Source organism: Ambystoma mexicanum, chromosome 7q (genome assembly GCF_040938575.1).
Source record: "Ambystoma mexicanum isolate Mex_15411 chromosome 7q, UKY_AmexF1_1, whole genome shotgun sequence".
NCBI classification, from domain to species: domain Eukaryota; kingdom Metazoa; phylum Chordata; class Amphibia; order Caudata; family Ambystomatidae; genus Ambystoma; species Ambystoma mexicanum.
This window is the reverse complement of record NC_090941.1, coordinates 494,032,785-494,053,013: the sequence shown is the minus strand read 5'-3', so window position 1 is coordinate 494,053,013 and position 20,229 is coordinate 494,032,785. Positions and strand designations below refer to the sequence as shown.

Here is a 20,229-nt window from a genome sequence, read left to right as displayed (position 1 = left end):
AACAGGTGTGTACATGATCTACCAGCCACTGGGGCACTGGAGCTGCGCATGTCCCCCGTTGGGTATCTTCCTTCAAGGCACAGAGCTACAGACTGAAGGAACACGGCATGTCTTTGGTGATCTGCCTGCTCTAGTTTTTCTTGTGCTAGACAGTGCCCTCTGACATTATAGTGGAGAGGCCGTTGCCCAGAGGCCCCAAGCTTCATTCAGCCAGTCACACGGTGTGCCCCATCTCTGGTAGGGATCTAGTGGAGCAAGTTTGGCTGCTGTGCGTATGTAGTAAGGACTGACTCTAGTTAAGCTCAGTCGACCTCCAAAGTGGTCAGAGTTATTGCCTTCCCGGGGGCCATTCAGCCTGTTAAGTAGCCCGGTGAGGGCAGAGCACAATTATAGCTTTGGGAGGGAGGAGTGTGTGGAGCGATTTGTACACCACAAATGACCTAAAGAGCTACCCTACATATGAACCACTTCAAGGAGCTCATGTCGCCCTCCTATCCTCTGGAGCAACCCTTTCATGAGAACATGGCCGACGACCTAGTGTCCACTAAAAAGGTCATAGTGGCGCCCCATGTAGAGAGAAGGGGCATTAGGGCGGACATTGGTCAGAGGGTGGATAAACTTGATCGGAGAGTGGACGCAGTGGATGACAGAATTTAATGCTTGAAGACTACTCAATTGTCGGTTGACATCATTGAAACCCAGATTGACATGAGGATGTCGGAACTTAAACGGAGAGAAGGCGAAACCGCCCTCAATATTGATGATTTTGAAAATGGGGACCACTGAAACAACCTCAGAAAGAGAAGGGGTGATTCAGAGATATATTACAAGGGCGATCATCAAGGTAATCAAGGCCTTGTACAGGAAGAACACTATAGATGAGCCTAAGATAGAGTGGGCACACCGGGTAGGAGGAGGCTCCAGAGGTTCCAGATCAATCCTTGCCTGATTCCACTGCTATGCTCCAAAGTCGATCCTAGACAATGCAAGAAGAGAGGGCGCGATCGGTTATGACAAAACACAGATTTCTATCTTCCAGGATCTCTCCATCTTTACTCTTGCCAGAAGTCGATTGTCTGCTCCCCTTAGACTGTGGCTCAAAGAAAAGGGAGTGAGATACCACTGGGGTTTCCCTTTCTCAATCTCCTTTGGATATCGACACCACAAATACAAATTGATGTTGAAAGATGACCTACAAAAGGGTAAAAGGTGAAATGTTGGGGAACCCAAGGCAACGTGATCTAAATTCTGATGCTGGCGATATGGTCACACTGAGGACTGATAATTCGGGAGTAAGAAGACGGTTGGCTGCCAGGGTTCGAAAGGTTTTGAAAAAACACTCTCCCGTTGGGGGGGAAAAAGTGATCATAATGCCTTGTCTCTGTGGGCAGTGTGAGAAACCAGAAGGGGACAAGTCCCCGCAGATCTTTCCCTCAGGTGACCAGGGCACGGCCATCACCTTTTGGACCCAGACCCTGGCGAGTGGACCAGTGCGCGAGGATCACCTGGGTGAGGGGTTTTTGAGGAGTGGAACAAGGGATGGCGAGACTGGGTATCCCTCCCCTATAACCCGTTTTTCCCTCCTACCAGGTAGGATACATGGGAACTCTACCCGACCCTAATTTCCCTACATGAACACTTTGACACCGACTATCTGGTCTGGGAGAAAACAGACGAACACCCGAGCAGTATACCTGACATGTCTCACTACAATGGTCAGGCGAGGTCCGGCAATTGCTGGCAATTACTCACGCCTGACTGCCATTACACTTCCCCACACGGATAAAAAGCGGAGCACAAAAGCACACTCTGAGCGAGGCAAAGGACACAAAGGAACAGCAGTTTCAAATCGGCAGCTGATTGAGGGGAGAATGACTGCAAACCACAAAGGGTTCACAAGGAGGGTAATAACCTTGACCTTTTCGGCAAGAAACCGTTATTCTCAAGAAACCTTCGACAGTGAAAGCGTAAGGCCAGGAAACCAGTCTGAAGAATCCTGCATTGTGTGCTGGAGATATTGGAGGCACTCCCGCGTAACTGACCAGGGGGGTGAGGAGCAGCAGCCGCTGTGGTGTCATCCTTGGCGCCAAGAACAAAGTAGCGCCGTAGAGATCAACACAGCAGGTTAGTTGGGCAGACTGACCCAACACTGGTCTGTGTTGAAGTCGAGGTTGCAAGCAGCAACATTGTATAACGAGTGCAGGAACAAACATTTTTAAACGCATGTGATGAGACGCGAATAAAGCTGAACTATTAATGAATGCTTGAACTTGAGAAGGAAAGATACGATACCGTTGACAGAGTGGTCAGGCACTGTGAAGGTGCTCAATCGAAGGTCTCTGTAAGGATACAAACATGTGTTGAGTGAATCGAAGTGGTCCTGCAACGGTTTAAGCAAAACCCAATGCATATTCGAAAGTCTTCGATTTTGATATCCAGAGGAAAACGTAGAAAGTAAAAAGGGATCCGAGCCCAAACGAGTGAGATCCATGGTCCGAGCCTGAACAAGGGAGACCAAAAGTAAACATTGTGGTAAAAATGCGTACAAGCCTAAAGGAGGGAGCCCCCAGATGAACATTGAAAATGATTAACTTGTGCATGTGAAAATACTGAGAGGAATGGAACTTTGATATTTGTTTGTTACGACAGAACCTCTGCAGTAAGAGACTGTTAATGGAAAAGAGGCTTTGGTAGAAGGCCCTGAGACCTGTTTTGAACGGTTTCTAAGAAGCCAGAGTGTATGAAGCTCAACGTGCTGCCTTGTCCCATGCTGAAAATGTGGGGAAGCAAAGCCAACTGCTAAACTATCCTGACATATTATTTCTTGAACACGTTCCTTTTTGCGTACACAATTGTCCAACACCCTTTTTGTGCTTAGAAGTAAGGATTGGAAATAAGTTTATTAGTATGGGCCCTTTTATTTTGACAAAGACTCCACTAGGACTGCATTATTATTTGACGGTTGTAGCTTGCTCCCATCCTTAGATTTAGGTTTAGATAGGCGTTCTACCAACCCATTAAAGTTTAGTAAACACCCTTGAACTGTGATCACTTGTGCCTTTCTTCACTGTTTGATACAATGCCTTCCTTACAGAAGGCAGTGTAGTAATGTAGTTCTGATGCTTTTTCATTTTGGGTCTCAAATCGCTGGTCTCGAGTTCCCACAATTGTACATGGGATGGAGGGAGTTGGGAGGGGCTTTGAGCGGTGCGCCAGGTGTGGAGTTGTGGGGGGGCTCAGAAGTGGTTGCATTCAAGATGATTTGGTTTGATGTTCTGGGGACCACTGGTGGTCCGGTCTTGGGTGGTATATGCTTCTTGCACAAGACTGGGGTGCCTCGGGAGGAAGGGGGGATTGGGATGTTGGGTGAGGGGGGGTGGTTCTAACGATAAGGGGAAATTACAAATTGAAATAAATGTTTCTATTGTCAAGGATGGTTTAGTCTTGGGGAGCGCCTTTTTTTTCGCATGGAGCACCTTCTCTACGGAAAGTGCGGGGGTACAGGAAGGAGCTTATTACTCATGGGTATGAGTTTTTAAATAATGATGGGCTTCCTTAATGCATGGGGTGTCAGCTTTCCGACCAAGAGATCGATGGTCCTCAGAGAATTTCAGAGGTATAAATTGTATATCCTCCTGTTTTACAGGAAACCTTCTGGCAGAGGGGGAGAGAACCAAAACTAAGGTAAAAAGCAGTTTGAGAGATGTATGTGGCATCAGCTCCTACCAAAAGAATTATTATCCCCATGCGGTACAGATTCCATTCTAGGAGGTGTTTAAGGAGAGGTTGACCTTGTTTGTGGAGGCTCATCTGATATTGGGGGGGACTGTTAATATGGTTCTGGACATGTTTTGGGACAGGAAAAGGTGGTGAGATACCTCTTCGACTTTGCCGAAAGACAGCAAATCTCATCATTTCTGATTAACTGGGAATTGGGTCTCACACACTCTCTCATTGTCTCCGATGACCGGGACAGGCCTTACACATACTACAGGCAAGTAAGCAATGTGTATTCGAGCATAGACCTCATTTTGGTTGACAAAGATATAAGGGCTCTAATCTCAGATTCACAAGTGATCCCATCCCCAGGCCAGGCCACGACTTGGTCAGCATAGCAGTAGGTAATTGGTCAGGTCAAACAGCTAAGGGCAGGTGGAGGTGTAACGATTTCCTGTTGAAAGACGGAGCTCTGGCCCAGGGCCTTCTCATAGAAATCAAGAAGTACTTCGGACATAATGATAATGGAGAGGTGGGGGTGCAGTCACTGTGGGAGGACTATAAGGGTGTGTGTGATGAATCGGAGATAACTCCCAGGAAGCCGGTCTGGAACCCTCCTAATGCGGTTGGGGAAAGGCAGACGCTTCCTGATCCCGACCCTGGGGGTGGTGTACTGTGGGAGGAGCACATGGAGGGGGGCAAGACCAGGAAGACTGAGACAACACCCCTCTTTAACTTTCCCTGTAATCCCACACTTTTTATGGCTGTTTGCTAAACTGCAGAAGTTAAAATAACGAACTTTGTTGCAATGAACTTCAAGTCCCAGAATTCCAGAAGTACTGAGACGAGAAAGACTGAGGAGACATGCAGTTGTAACAGTCGGGTAATCAAGCCTAACATCCATTGTAGTAGTCGGGTAAATCAGTTTAACATCCCACACCTATATGAACCCAGGAGGCATAAAAGGCCCCCACTGGTGCAGGCACTAGATAATCTTTGGGGGCAGAAGAGGTAATGGACGTTGCCCTCTGCAACCCTCCTAGCAGGTAGAATAGCTTGAGGGGTTTGGCATTGTTTTCCAAACACTATCCTGGTATGTTACTGGGTGAAGGGTTCTTGGTTTCCTCCTAGGGGTCCCAGCCCACTGGTAGACAACATGCCCTGTCTAGATCTTTCTCTTAGTACAAAGGGTAGGGGATTGGAGCCTAGGTTGGTTTATGGGGTGTAGGATTCATCGATGGGAGAGGCGATGTTGCTCCGCTCTTTCCCCAATGTCTTAACGATAGCAATGTCTTAATCCTGCAACACAATGCAGGATTCTTCTCCGATTAACATTTTCCAAATGAAGGGTTCCCCAACTTGTATCGGTTGAGCTGCATTCCCTCCTCTGACACCATTTGTGAAGGCATCATGAAGCAAGACACAGACAACAGATTCAAAGTTCAAAATAATAGGATTTATTAACTCAAATCTCAGGTTTGTTGAAGGCCTAACTTGTCATATACTAAGGTGGGATTTTCCTACCTAAAGAAACTAAGGAAAGTATGAGTCAGAAAGTTCAATTTAAGTCCGCCTGTGTTCAAAACCTATACTTGCGCTCACAACTAAAGCTTTACAATGTGTAGGGATGTCCGTAATAAAAGAAATAGTGTTCCAAATAAAGTTCTAAGCCTCTTCCAGGTCCTGGCTTACTTTTCACCACCCCTTCCGCAAGTTCAAGACAGTTCCACAAAGTCTTAGGGATCCCTTGCCAAAGTTCAAGACAGTCCACTTGTACTTATTCTCAATCTTTCAATGTTCAACAAAAACAGCTCTAGATCAACTGTATAGTCCTTCTGGTTTCTTAACAGTTCAATCAGATTGCTTTCTCCTGTTTCGTTTCAGCAACCTCTTTGGCATTCACAAATTGGGTTTGCCCGGTCAAAGCGCAGTTGTCAGACCACATGGTCCACCCATTATAGGTCACATAACCAGGAACCCTAGACTCTTTAGCCCACACAGGTTCTTCTGTACCTGTAGGATGGTTAATTCACACTCACTTGGCTTTTCCTTGCCAACCTCTTGGCTTTGCCACACTGTGCTCTTTTCTCAGCCAGTTTCTTGACTTTGTCACAGTGGCCCTCATTACGAGTTGGGCGCAAAGGGATACCAGGCACCGGTAAGGATACCGGTGCCGGTAATCCCTTTGCGCCCTATTCCGAGTTCCCTTAGCGAGTCCGGACGGGACCCGTTAAGGGACTTTAGAGCTAATAAGGGACTTTAGAGCTAATAACGGAACCGCAATTTGCGGTACCATTATTAGCGCCTTCCCATTGAGCCCTATGGGGGCACAAATGGGAATGGGGAATAGCTTTTTCAATGGGGACTTACCGGTCCCGCAAAGGTCGGAATAGACGGTAAGTCCCCATTGAACCAGGGCGGACTCGGTACCGGTATTGGAGGTAGTCATGGCGCTAATAGCGCCATGATTACCTCCATACTCGGAATGAGGCCCAATGTGTTTTTGCATGCAGTTCACTTTGTGGTGTTCTTGTTGCTTCACCACCTTGTTTTCACACTTTCTCGCAACGTTTCATACTTATTTTCTACTGTATTCCATGCATTTCGTGCTTTGCTTTCAATATGTGGTATATGTATTTCACACAAACTTATCATCGGGCCATAGCTTTTCCAATAGCCTTCATTTATTTCGGTATTCAATAACTTTGGTCTTTTACTGTTGACCTTCATATTCCTCTCAACCCGTCGCCTTTGGTTAATTTCATATCGTAATACTTTTTCATTCACTCAGCATCTAATTTGTTTCCTCCACAGCCCCCAGGTGCACCCGGTTTGAATGCTTTTCCCTTTTCATTCACCGGTACTTGGCGTCTCCTCTGGGCGGCTGTTCCCTCAGCTTCTGCTCTGCCGACAACTCTTTCCTCCGACTGCGGGCCCTTCGCACTTCACCTTCTCTCTGTGTGTTGCCCAGCTCCACTTTCTCCCTGCGGACGATGTCAGTGACTTTGTTTCCGTCTTCTATGTCCTCAGCTGTGGTTGCAGACCTCTGAACAATGAGGCTCCCAATCCTGTGGCCTTCTTGTAGCCGGGCTGGCCCTTGGCTCCACAGCTTTCTTGGGGTCGTCTGCTTACATCATGGCTCTTTTACAGGACCCACCTCGGATGCCTTCTGGGATGCAGGATTCTCCCTCCTGGCCCGCATCGATCGGGCTGGGCTGGGCTCTCGCCTGCTGGTCGGCCCTTCCCACTTGTCAGCTCCACCTTTTATACACCTGCAGCCACTTGCCAGGTTGCAGGTGTAGTCCCTAATGTCAATTGCCTGGTCGTAATTAGTGGAGTGCTCGGGACAAGCCTGACTTTTACAGCAGTCTGCCGACTTCTTTCTCGTCTCAGTACTAGAGTGGTGAAATGACTTTACTAGTGTTGACTACTCCTAGTCCCTGCTTCCTTGTCCCAGTTCTATAGTGGTTTGAATGAGGAAAAATGAGGGGAGATGGTTTGCAACAGTCCATAAAGGTTAAGGGAGGTTGGTTCTCGTAAGGAAAAGGGGATCCCATGTCTAGCCTGTGGATATCCCCTCCCAATCCCCCATGGACTCTCCGCCCAGGTGATCCTCCCTTGCATCTCCACCCTCCGGGTCAGGATTCACAAGTGATGGCCTTTCCCTGGCTACCTGAACAGAGCATCTAAAGGAAGTAGGTGTGAGGATCCCTCAGGTTTCTCACAAAGGTTAGCTGGTGTGCAGGCTCTAGCAGTGGAAGCAAAAAGAAGACACGAGGCTGACAAACCAAGCAGAAGTGGGAGAACAAGATGGACGCTGGAATGTGGAGACAGCAGATTTCACCTGCGTGGTCTGAGAGAGTCCTGTTCCCCCAATCTATGAAGTGCAGAGGCTGTGCAGCAGAAGACATCCAGGAGAGATTGTTTTCTACATGTGAGCCTGATTGCAGTGATTGCCGAGATGCGGATGTGCAGGAGATTGTGGCAAGAAGCAATTATCGAGCCGAGGATCTCAGGAGTAAGAACTCCTAGATCATATGGCCGGACCAGAGCTGCCTGTTCAGGAGAAGGGTGTGGGTTCCCAGCGAGCCAGAAGCAGAAGTTGTAGTGGATGTCGGGAAAGCAGTGCGACCCGCAGAGTGAATGTATCAGAAGCCGGTGAGTGAAGCACAGCGTTCAAATACATTGTGCAAGCGTTGCTGGTAACAGTAACTAGCTCCATATTAACTTGTGTAAGGCTTTATGTGAGTAGAAGTTTTGTTGCATTCAGAATACTCTGAACAATGGAAATGTAGCACTCGCGTTTAACGTGCAAGATCTCTTATTCGCGTAAGAAGCTGAACGTTCTAACCATCCATTGTTCAATTATAAAAAGACTGTTTCTGTTCAAAGGAATGGTTGTGTATCCCTAATTACGGAGAAGGAACACAGCTCTGACCATTTTATTGAACACTGAGTGCTGACTATACAAGAGTTACCATGTATAACATATAAAAACTACATTATGGAATCAAGTGCCTAATTGTTGTTTCAATATAAATAATGAATCCTACACTATATCTGAAAGTGACGTATCTTTTATTCCCAAGAAGTTGGAGTATAAACTGATGAAGAACAAGCATTGCCCAAGCCAAGAGGCACCCCATGCTTACAGTGAAACCAACCTTACTAATATCACAGTATTGCTGGATTGCTTTGACAAATGGTGAATTGTCCTAAAACAACTGTTTACAAGTATTACCTGAAGCCAAGAGGGTGGCACCAAGGCTTCTGGGTGATTGTTGGACTGATAGCTGGCCGAAATGTGCAGGTAAAGTTGGGGAATGGGAACTGGCTGCTTGTAAAAAAACTATTTTGAAGCAGACTCAACCTGTAATTCCCAAGACTGTGGAGGCCAGAGAGAAATGAATCTTAAAGACAAACCAAGGTTGTTATCATGGCAGATGGACAAGAGAGGCAAAGAGGCTGCCTATATGAAGAAAGCTATTAAGAGTAACAGTGCCTTGCCTACCTGAGGAAGTTGAAGTGCTTTACAAATATATCTTGAAGAAATCTGTCTAAAAGTCATTGAAGCTATGGCAATAGTCCAAAGTATTGAAACTAAAGGAGTATGTCTGGTTGTCAGTGGATGCTACATTGCAGTTGTCAAAACCAAGGTGAAATACTGTGGGACAAAGGTGACTGTTCTCATGGTAAAGCAAGTAGAAATATAGTTGTTGAAGTAGAAGCAGCACTACTAAAAAGCCATCCTAACAAATATACCGTTTTGAATGTTGAAACTGTAATTCAAGGAATTCTGTTAACCAAGCACTGTGTATCCTTTACAGTGTTGATATTACATTTTCTTTTTTTGAACTGTGGCAAATCTTCCTGTGAGAGTGACAAAGCATGGTGGCCAGGATTAAAATTGGGGCTATTTTGCTAGCAGTGGGAAGTGGATAACTTCATCCAAAAGAGATTTGTTGCGAGTGGAACATTTGTTGATGAACTTTTTACTTTGACTTTAATCCATCAAGAACTGATTTAAGACCTTTTCTTTCTGTTGTTGAACATTTACCCAAGTGACTTTGAATCTTGAGGAAGGATTTTCATCCAGGATATTAGGTCATTTAGGAAATGTGAATGTTGGTTATGTCATATTGAATTGCCTTTTCTTTTCTTTGTTTGTGTTGTTTAGCGTGAGAGACAGTTATCCTGTGTTGGAGTGTATTCCCTTCGCTTTAGGTTAGGCAGGGAATTCCTCAGCAGAATAGGGACAGTGAGACATTTTGAAATATTTCCTTTTGTAATAAAAATGGTATATTTTGTGAAATCCTCAAACAGTTGTCCGCCTTGCATTACTGACCCCTCCCAGGGGGTTCTCACATGGTTCAGTTCCCAGAAAAAGGAGTCGTCAAAACAAGAGGACCTGATTAGGAAGAAGAGCTCGGAAATGCAACTGTGAGGGTGCTCTGGTAACTATTTGACCTAGCCTAAAGCCCTGTCTAAAGCTAACCGACTTAGGCAGTATAAAGTACAGCTTAAGTCAATATTGATTCAGGGCACAGAAAGAAAACTATTATTCCTGAAAAAGAAATACCATGAAAAAGGTGACATGGCTGACAATATTCTGGCCTGGGGACTCTGGGGAGGAGAGGAAGAGAAAAACAAGAGAACAATGATAATCTTGACAAAGCCAGTAGAAGGGTTCATCGCATAGAATAAGGTCATATACTATGAGGAAATGTACTCCTCCCGAATATTCGAGAGATGGCTCCCATATCGCTACATTTTCCAATAAGCAACCCATTCCGACTATTTCTCAGGACTCAACATCCAATTTAGAATCACCAATCTGTCTAGAAAGGGTGATTCAGACTATCAAACGGATGAAGTCGGGCACAGCTCTGGGTGGTGATGGTTTTCTATGAAATTAACTCTGCAGATCGACACTCTTCCCCACCCCCCCCCCCCACATCCGACATGATGATGGAAGCCACTATTGTGGGTATTCCCAAGAGGGGAAAACCTGTCACTCTGCTCTTCTGATATCTCTGTTGAGTAATGATGTAACAATATTGGCAAAACTGTTGGGAAATGGGCTACAAGCATTGCTTCCTTCCCTTATTCAGGGAGACCAGGTGGGATTCATTGGCGGTAGGCAGGACTCCGATTAACATAAGGAAGAATGTCAATATGATGCATTGTGCCAAATTTGTTGACCTTGAAGCTTTACTGGTATCGACTCAGAAAAGGCTTTCGATAGGGTGGAATGGCAGCCCTGGGAAAGATGGAGTTGGAGTTTGGAGCTAATTTCCTGAAATGGATCTCAGCATTGTATAGAGCCCCTAGGGCGAGGGTACAAGTCTATTGCACGTTGAGTCGTTTAGACTGTTCAGAGGGACAAATCGGGGATGCCTCTTGTCGCCCCTCCTGTATGCACTTACAAAGGAGCATCTAGCCATATCTATTCGGTCTAATCAAGTTTGGTGAGGTAGACTTCAGGTTGTCCATCTTCGCTGATGACACTTTAGCTTACCTAACTAAGGTCCAAACATCCCTTGCCGAATTGTTGTCTCTCATCTCAAGCTTTGGTCACTTCTCGGGCCTGAAAATAAATATTGATAAATCTTGCGTAATTCCTATAAAGGATGGAAATCCGATCTCGATTCACGTGCCTCAATGCCCCCGGGTTGCCTTTGCGCTGTACAAATGAAATAAATAAATAGGTTATTGGGATTGCGGGTGAAAAAAAGGGTATTAAAATTAAATACTTGGGAGTCCACCTTACCAGGGACCTTATGCAAGCTAATTTCCACCCATTGAGGGAAACAATAAAGTCAGAGATCAAGTGGTGGGATCCATTGATCCTCTCATGGTATGGTGGTATGACCTCAGTTAAGATGAATGTCCTGCCCTGTCTCTTATACCTCTTTCCAGCTCTCCTAACTGTTGTTCCTGACAGCTATGGTCACTGTAACGGTTCAGTGAGCAGATTTACATACCGAAATAAAAAATCAAGCCTGAAAAGGTCAACTCTTACGCTTCAGAGCGACCAGGGAGGATTTGGACTCCTGGATTTCGATCTATATAATTAAGCCTCTGAGCTACTCGTAGTGCTCGAACATATGAGGGATGACTTGAGAATGTATTGGACCTACCTTGAAGATCTGAAGGCTCACCCTCGGAAAGTGAGAGATTTTCTAAGGCCCCTGTATAATGACATTCCTAAACGTCTTGGGGACCATCCCACATTGGGAGTCCTCTGGACAGCGTGGAAAAAGAGTAGAGCTACTAGCTTTCTCTCTTCCTGGTCTTCTCCAGGTCATCCATGTGGTGGGGCCCTCCAATTAACCTTGGTTGTCATGGCTTTCAGCACTCAAAGGTGGTCAGATGTGTGTGAGCCTTGATGGTAGTTTCTTTGAATTTGGGGACATGAGGGAGACCTTGGGTAAAGAGTCAGTTAATAACGGTCATGGTTCGGTCTGTGGCTATTGTGGCACCATTGGCCATTAAGATGTGACACAATGTTTTGCTAGAACGTTAGTAATGTTCTAGTCCTTTTCCAATATGGCGTCTTCCTGCATCGGAAAAAACTCTTGGGGTTACACTTCAGGGTAAGACGCTGTGCTTTCCTTGTCCTTTCTTTTGCTCCCTCAGAACGTTCCTTTTTCTTGCTTCCCTGCCTCCAGTTTACCAGTGCTCCCTATCAGTAACTCCTAGCTTCCTGATGCCGTTTTTGGTACCTCACCCTTCTATCTTTGTGCTGCTTTCTTGCCTTCAGTGTTCCCACAGCCTTTGTTCTTGTCAGTTGCCCTCCTCATTCTATCCTTGGCTGCGCACCCTGGACCTTTTTGTTCGGGAGCATTCACTTTGCTCCATACTGTGGATTTCATCATCTATGCTACAACTATCATACAGTTACTTCTTTATTCAGTATTGGAACACAACCCAGATCGTGATCAGCATTAGCATCTAGACGTAGGGGACTTTTCTGCCATATTTTGGCTTTTCGCCAATTAAGCTGTTCCTGTGGGGGTGCATTCTGTCCTGTACCAGATCAGGTGGGCATTGTGGCCTCAAACAGAGACATACCATTTCTATTGGCGGGTCGCAGGACATCCAAGAACAAGCCGCAAGAAAGACCATGTCAAAGGGGCACGTCGAAACCTCTGTCAAGGTTACACGTGAGCAGAGTGACATATTTTATGAGAGTTTGTAACGCCCAAGAAGAATGGCTAGTCTGGAACAGTTCTAGGAATTGGGGTCAGCTGTACAAGGTCTCACCCTGGAGGTGCAAAACCTAGAGGCAGAGAATTCTACGCTAAAACAATTACTGACGGCCAGAAAAGCACACTCGATAGATCTACCTCCTTTGGGTCTGGCATCAGGGAAATTTGATATAGGCCCCAAATGGATTTTAGAGTTCATTGATGCCTGTACGGTATACTTTACCTTCCACGCTTCAACTTATTCCACTGACCAGTCTTCGCTCGGTTTTATGATATCCAATATGAAAGGCAATGCTTTAGCATGGGCAACTCCTCTTGTCACCTGAGCGTATCCTGTTTTACAAGACTACTCTGCCTTTATGTTAAGACAAAACTTCGAAAGACCTGAGGTGGTTTACACTGCCTACGAGTCACTTTGAGACCTTTTCTAAGGCAATTCCGATGTCTTCGCCTACATTTCATCATTTAAGAGGAAAGCCTCTGAGGCAGGCTGGCCTGAAACTGCACGATACACTATTTTCAGAGGAGGGTTAAATGGCGAAATCAAGCATAAGTTAGCCCAAACGACTCGCCCGGATGCCTTTTCTGATTTAGTATCACTGGTACTACAGATGGAGTATAGACTTGCAGAACGACGAACAGAACGAAAGAAGAATAAAGGGGCTACTTCTACCTTCCAACCTACGTCCTCTGCTCCGTCTTCTACCGAATGTTTGCCCCGGAAAGAACCAATGCAGATAGGAACTGCCCGAGGACCCCTCACTGCAACTGAAAGGGGAAGAAGACGCATGGGACTTTGCCTATATTATGGCTCCTATAATCATTTACTAAGAGACTGCCCAGATGTCCCTGCCAGAAGACAGGGAAACGGAAGACCCCGGTCCTAGATGGGATGATGATTTGGGGTGATCTTTTCAGTCCCTCCATAGTAACACAGACAGTCTCTGATGGTTTTGACGCCAGACTTGTGGTCTTGCGGATCAACCTACAAATACATCAAAGGAGTCCTATGAAGGTGCTAGCCTGTACTCTGGGCTGACCAGGAGGGTATACCCAGAGAAGTGAAGAAGGGTTCACATCTGTGGAAAGCATTGACTGTCGACCTTTAAGTTCGGATCCCATCACGCATATATCCGTACCCTTATCAGTTTCCATTAACAATCATCACAAGACTTTATTCTTTACCTTTATTCGAGCTGCTCACTTGGATTCCATGGCTTCGTCGGCACAATCCCTTGATTGATTCGTCAAAGAACACTGTACAATTTTAATTCGGAAGTCTGTTCCTCGCATTGTAGGAAAGAGTACGCTAAGGAACCACTTAATGCCACTTGTGTTTCAGAAGATAGGTCCACCATAGGCATACACTGCATTCCTGCCAGATACCAGGTATTCCAAGATATTTCGAAGACAAGCTACCAAAGGAACTACCTCCCCATCGGATTGAGGATTGTGCCATCAACTTGATTCCTGACTCTGCTGTTCCCTTTGGAAGAATGTACAATTTGTCTCTACCAGAAAAACAAGCATTGAGAGAATACCTTGATGATAATCCACAAAACTCACTCATTAGGAAATCCAAGTCTTCCGCAGGGGTGTCTTTATATTGTGTCCGCAAAAAGGGCACCAAAGAAATTCGACCCTGTATTGATCACAGGGGTCTTAATAGAGTCACCATCCGAGACAGGTATCCCATGCCCTTGATCAAGGATATACTAGAAGCTGTCCAGGGGGGCGGTAATATTCACCAAGCTTGGTCTTCGAGGCGCCTATCATCTTCTACGTATACGTCATGGCGATGAATGAAAGACCACATTTACACCACCATTCGGCACTTTGAATATCAAGTTATGCCCTTTGGGTTAGTTCATGCACTTACGGTCTTCCAACGCATCATGGACAGGATTTATGCAGACTTATTACTCCATTCTGTCATTGTCTACCTTAATGACATCCTAGCGATTTCCACCCCCAAGCCTCAACATCACGGACATCTCACTGAGGTGTTAGAATGGCCCCCTAGACAGCAACTATTAGTCAAACCCGAAAAATGTTTGTTTGAGCTATCTTCTGTATCTTATTTGAGATTTGTATTATCGGATCGGGGCATAGAGATGGATCCACGAAAAAAAAAAACTCTGCCATCTTACAATGGCCCTCACCGTCTTCTGTTAAAGAAATACAGCATTTCTGGGTTTGGCTAACTTCTACCGCAAATGTATTAAAACCTTCTCTGGTATCATCCTACCCATAAACGCTCTCCTGAAGAAGGATGTTCCATTCACCTGGAAGGATGAAGCATAACAGGTGGGAAAGCCGGCGTGGTGAAATATGGCTGGACCCCGAAAGAATGTTTGCTGGGTGCAAACCCTAGACTTAGCAAATTCAAGCATGTGGTCAAGTTCATGGACATGGCGTGTATACTGGCTAAAAGAACTATTGCAATGGCTTGGAAGTCAGCAGGTGGCCCACAGTAAGTATGCTGGCACAAGGAATTTGAGTGTTGGGCAGAGGCAGAGACCAGGGTGTGGGGTGATAGGGAGGCCATGTCAGAGGCAAACTCAAGTGAGGCCTATGAGGCTTGGCAAACACTGGTTTGGGACATGTTCCATCCCTCTGATGACAAACTCCTGTGAACATACACAGTTTTGTAAGGGACATTTGAACATCACCTCAGGAGTAATCTATAAATTAGATACTACTTGCCTTGACACAACTCCCTTTCACCTGCGAAGAAAAAGTGATGCTTGTAATTATGTTGCCTAAATAGTGAAGAAAGTTCTCTGTTGTTAATGTGTGATTTGTATTTTGATTGTGAGTCAACATGTACACATGGATATAAGCGGCACAGTATGAACAATTGACCCATGTAAAACTGTTCTTATATAAATGCTAATAAAAACATTTGAAAATAAAAGGATGAAGCTGAACCAGGCCTTTAACAGTCTTAAATCCTTGTTCTGCTCCGCTCCTATATTGAGACAACCTGATCAGTCCTTCCCATTCATTGTTGAGATGGATGCTTCTTATTGCACCATAGGAGCGGTTCTCGAGCAGTTGAGCGGAGACGAAGAACATCCTACGGCCTATTATTCTAGGATATTGAGGGTAAGCGAACTGAACTTTTCAATGATCGATAAAGAATTGCTTCCCATTCGACAAGCCTGCACTGAATGGCGGCACCTTCTCCTTGGTTCTGTACATCCCTTTGAAGTATGGATGGATGATCGAAATCTTAAGGTCCTCCAGCAGATGAATTGTCAAAACTCCCACCTTGCTCGATGGGCGTATTTCTTTTCGCAGTTACATTTTTTTTTTTCCATCACCTATCTTCCAGACAACATCGCTGACAGATTATCAAGGAGTCCCATGGTTTTTTCTTTCCTACAAGAAGTCAAGGGAGGATCTCTGGGGGTTTGATGTTTCATTAGCAGGGAAATCTCATCAGTCTATCACCGAGGAGAACGGCCTATTTTTTTCTGCTGACTGCTTAGTGATTCCCAATTTATCATTACAACAAAGAGTTATGCCTTGGTGCCACAACTTGAGGACTGCTGGTCATAAAGGCATTTCCGCCACATTGGAGCTCATACAAAGGTCATTGTGGTGGCCTTCTATTAGAAGAGACGTGCAAGAGTACGTAACCATCAGTCCATTGTGTGTTCAAGGGAAATATTCCACGGCCAGACCCATAGGCTTACTAGAACAAGGACCCACCCTAACGGTACCTTGGCTACATATTTCCACCGACTTTGTTGTCAACCTTCCTCCTTTACAAGGCTGTACAGCTATTATGGTTACGGTTGACTCATTCAGTAAGATAGCCCACTTCTCCCCCTTGCTCGGTCTGCCTTTGGCTCCTCACATGACTGTGTTTCTTAAGAAGATTTTTAGGCTACATGGCATACCATTAACTATTGTATCTGACAGAGGGTCTCGATGCACATCTCTATTTTGGAAAACATTGTGCATCTTCTGGGTGTAGAAAGGGCTCTATCTTCTGGATACCACCCACAGTCTATTGGACAGAGTGAAAGACTCAATCACATAATGGAGCAATAGCTTCGCTGTTTCACCAACTCCAAACAAGACAATTGGGTAGATTTACTAACCACCGCAGAATATGCTTAAAATAATACTGTTCGTTCTGCTACTAATGTGATTCCCTTCTTTTGCTCCCCCCCGAATACATCAAATATCTCTTCCAGCTACTGCCTTTTCACCTTCCAAAATGACATCTTTGGATACCTTTCTTGATGATCTTGCACAAACACATAGGGTAGCTTATGAAAATCTAGAACTTAATAAGCAAAAGAACTTAAGCATAAGAACAAGGAGTATGCCGATAAGCAGAGAAGAGAAGTACCTGTTTGGGAAGAGGGGAGTAAGGTGTGGCTTTCTACAAAATATCTGCCTCGATGGGTACGACCTTCCAAATGATCACCTTAGCATTTAGGACCTTTTGCGATACTTGCCAAGATCAACCCAGTGGCTTTTAAGCTACAAGTACCGAAAAGGCTACAACGGATACATCCTGTCTTTTATTCATCTTTGTTAAGAACGTTTCTACCTGACAAATATTTGAGAAGGACTCCTCATTCTGTGTTATCTCCCGAAGAACCATAAGAATATGAAGTCTCCAAGATCTGTGGTTCGAGATTCTAGAGGAACCTTGTAATACCTGGTGCATTGGAATGGATACTCTGTTTCAGAAAGATCTTGGGAACCCTTATTAATGCTTTTCAGTTACTTAGACACTTCCACCTCCAGCATCGGGGGTAAACCTGTTACCCCCCGGTATTGGAGGGAGTATACTGTTACGGATCGTTCTAGGTGGCAGTTGTGGCACCGTTGGAGACGCAGCCATTAAGATGTGCCACAAAGATTTACTAGCATGTTAGTAACGTTCTAGTCTTTCTCCAATATGGCGTCTTACCACATCAGATAAAATGGTTCGGGTTTTACAACACTGCGTGTTGCAACCCTTCAGCTTACACTTCAGGGTAAGACTGCTTTCCTTGTCCTTTCTTTCACTCCCTCGGAGCGTTCCTTTTCGTTGTCTCCATGCCTCCAATTTACTGGTGTTCCCTATCGGTTTCTCCTCGCTTCCTGCTATCTTTTTTGGTACCTCGCCCTTCTATTTTTGTTTGTGCTGCCTCTCTTGCCTCCAGGGTTCACGCAGCCTTTGTTCTGGTCAGTTGCTCTCCTCATTCTATCCTTGGCTACACACCCTGGACCTTTTTGTTCCATAGCATTCACATTGCTCCATACTGTGGATTTCATCACCTATGCTGCAACTGTAACTGTCATACAGTTACTACTTTATTCAGTATTGGAACACAAGCCGGAAAGGGATCAGCATCTCGACCTTGGGGGGTTTTATGCAATATTATGGCTTTTCCCCCATTAGGCTGTTCATGTGGGGGTGTGTTATGTTTGTCCTTTACCAGCTCAGGAGGACATTATGGCCTCAAACAGAGACAGGCCATTTCTATTGAAGGTTTGCAGGCATCCAAGAACAAGCCACAAGAAAGATCATGTCAAAGGGGCACGTTGGAAAGCTCTGTCAAGGATAGGTGAGCAGAGTGACATAGTTTGTGAGAATATCTTTGACTACCTCAGCCTCAAAGGTTTATTCATGGACCATAGGTGATATGAATGTCTATCTAGAGGCCTAACACCATTCGAAAACACCCTCAATTCCTCAACTAATAGAAAAGGGAGCCTCTCTAGATTATATAAAGTCCTTCTCGCAGATGACATGACAGACACACTTTTTAGAGGTATTGGGCGGAGCTAGCTCTGCGATGGGACATCATTTCAAGATATCAAAGATGTTTTGAGGGCTACCTCATAATGTCCTCGCCGGTGCAGGCAGGGGGGGCTCGCTCTCCCATATGTGGTGACACTGTCCTAGCATACAACCTTTCTGGGATGAACTCCTGAGCTGGATCAAATAAATTATCGAGTTAGACACTCTCCAGATGCTGCTGGGCATCCCTACACTGGATAGGGAGGAGTATAGGTTTCCCAGGATGCGAGAGGCGATGTTTCAAGCTGGCAGATTTGGAACTGGCCAAAAATGGAAAAATGAAATGGTGCCTACAAAAAAGAATGGGCAAACATTGCAGGACATTATGGTGATAGAAACATTAACTGCAGTGGTCAATGACCATGTGGGCTCATTCCAGGAGGAATAAGGGACTATTGCTGACCAGATGGGACAATGAAGGGAATGTTTACCACACAAGTGACATATATGGCATATAGTCCTTGGGTAGTGTATGCGGGTATAGGGTGGGGGGGGGCATATGATGACCAGGTGCTACACAAAGCCATAGCCTTTTTAGGGTAGAATCTTTTAGTGTCAACGGCCTTTCAGCTATAAGCCTATTGGAGGTTTGGGAAGCAGATCCACCGGTATTACCCACTCAGGCTCCTTCTCTAATGACTGGAAGGAAGCTCATCCAAACTTCCGATAGGGTAATTTCTTTGATGTTTCTAGTGCTCCTTAGCCTCCAGAATGTGATAAAGAAGACAACAGACACATTTGTGTTGTGTTTGGGGGGAGGATGTATCGAGCAAATTCTTTCATTTGTTGTATTAATGTGATTGTACAACTCGCAAAATGCTATTAAAAACTAAAGTTTTAAGAAAAAGTTAATGTAACTAAGTCTAGAGTAATGTGCATTGCAATTCTATAACAGCTGGCAATAAAGTACTGAAAGAAGGTAGGAAAATGGGCTGGGTGAACTCCTTTTGCTATCTTGGTGTTACGATCTCCTGAGACCTCAGATGCAACCTACACATTAAAAACCAAGCAGTTAAAGCACTACAGGTAAATGGATCCATCTGAAGCTATGGGTAGAAAACCGGATGGCTACCTCTAGACCATATCGAATGCATCTACAGTGCAAAAACGGTGCTGCTGGCCGTGTATGGTGCAGGCATTTGGGGCTTCCACTGCATGAAAGAAATACAAGTCAACGAGAACCAATTCCTCCTAAGAATAATGGGCGTTTGCCTGATCTTCCCGGGCTATCTCCTATGCAAGGAATGTGACCTGACCTATATCGAAGATCCCATACTTCTGCAACCACTATTTTACTGGCTGCGCTTTTGGGGCAATCGACATTTAACATTAACCAGACGGCTAGTAGAAGACACCATGGACTTGGATACTGGCAATACCACAACATGGCTAAAATATATAAAATCTCCCTTAAAGACTCTTGGTTTCGGCAACCTTTTCACCAAAAAACAAATAATCAGTAACGAAGTCCGGATAAGAGTAGTGAAAGGCTTTCTCTTCCTTAAAAACAAGCTGCAGGAAGGAGATAATATCCATGCAGCAGAGCGCACAATTCTACCTTCAGAACATATCCCATGTGAGTAGGCCAAACTATGTCCAATGGTTTAAAAATCAGAGAAAAGGGCCATCTTTCTCTGTCTTAGATAGAGTTTACTATTCGCAAAATGCACGGCCTTTCAAACTAAGAATGACTGCAGTGGAACAAGGAAATGTTTCTGCAAATGGCCGAACGCTGACTATAAACTGCACCTAATTTTACTGTGCCCTGTTTGTGCGGACCTAAGAAAAACCTATCTCCTACCAATGCAGAGGAGTTTGGGAGTGAGGCAGGGGCTCACAGCTTTTGAGCTAGTTTTAGAGACTCCAGACTTATATTCTCCACAGTGTGTTTATTCTTATATTGCGTGCGCTGTGAGAAACCTGACAGTATTCTCACTCCTAAACCCTTTGGATCCTCTGTGTAGGTGGCCAGGGAAAGGCCATCACTAT

General features: G+C 45.1%; 1 protein-coding gene across 12 annotated transcripts in view; it reads left to right on the top strand.

Moving 5' to 3' along the window:
* Positions 1-20,229, top strand: part of SETDB2 (SET domain bifurcated histone lysine methyltransferase 2) — a 1,645,210-nt gene that overhangs the window by 32,735 nt on the left and 1,592,246 nt on the right. For 3 of the 12 annotated variants that reach the window (XM_069639336.1, XM_069639328.1, XM_069639332.1), the window contains exon 2: positions 15,469-15,536. The exons of 8 other annotated variants lie outside the window; for them this stretch is intronic. The gene's annotated coding sequence lies outside the window, so the exon portion shown is untranslated. Of the gene's footprint in view, positions 1-3,649; positions 3,685-15,468; positions 15,537-20,229 lie in introns of those variants that run through there. One more of the 12 variants, XM_069639338.1, reaches the window with a different exon arrangement.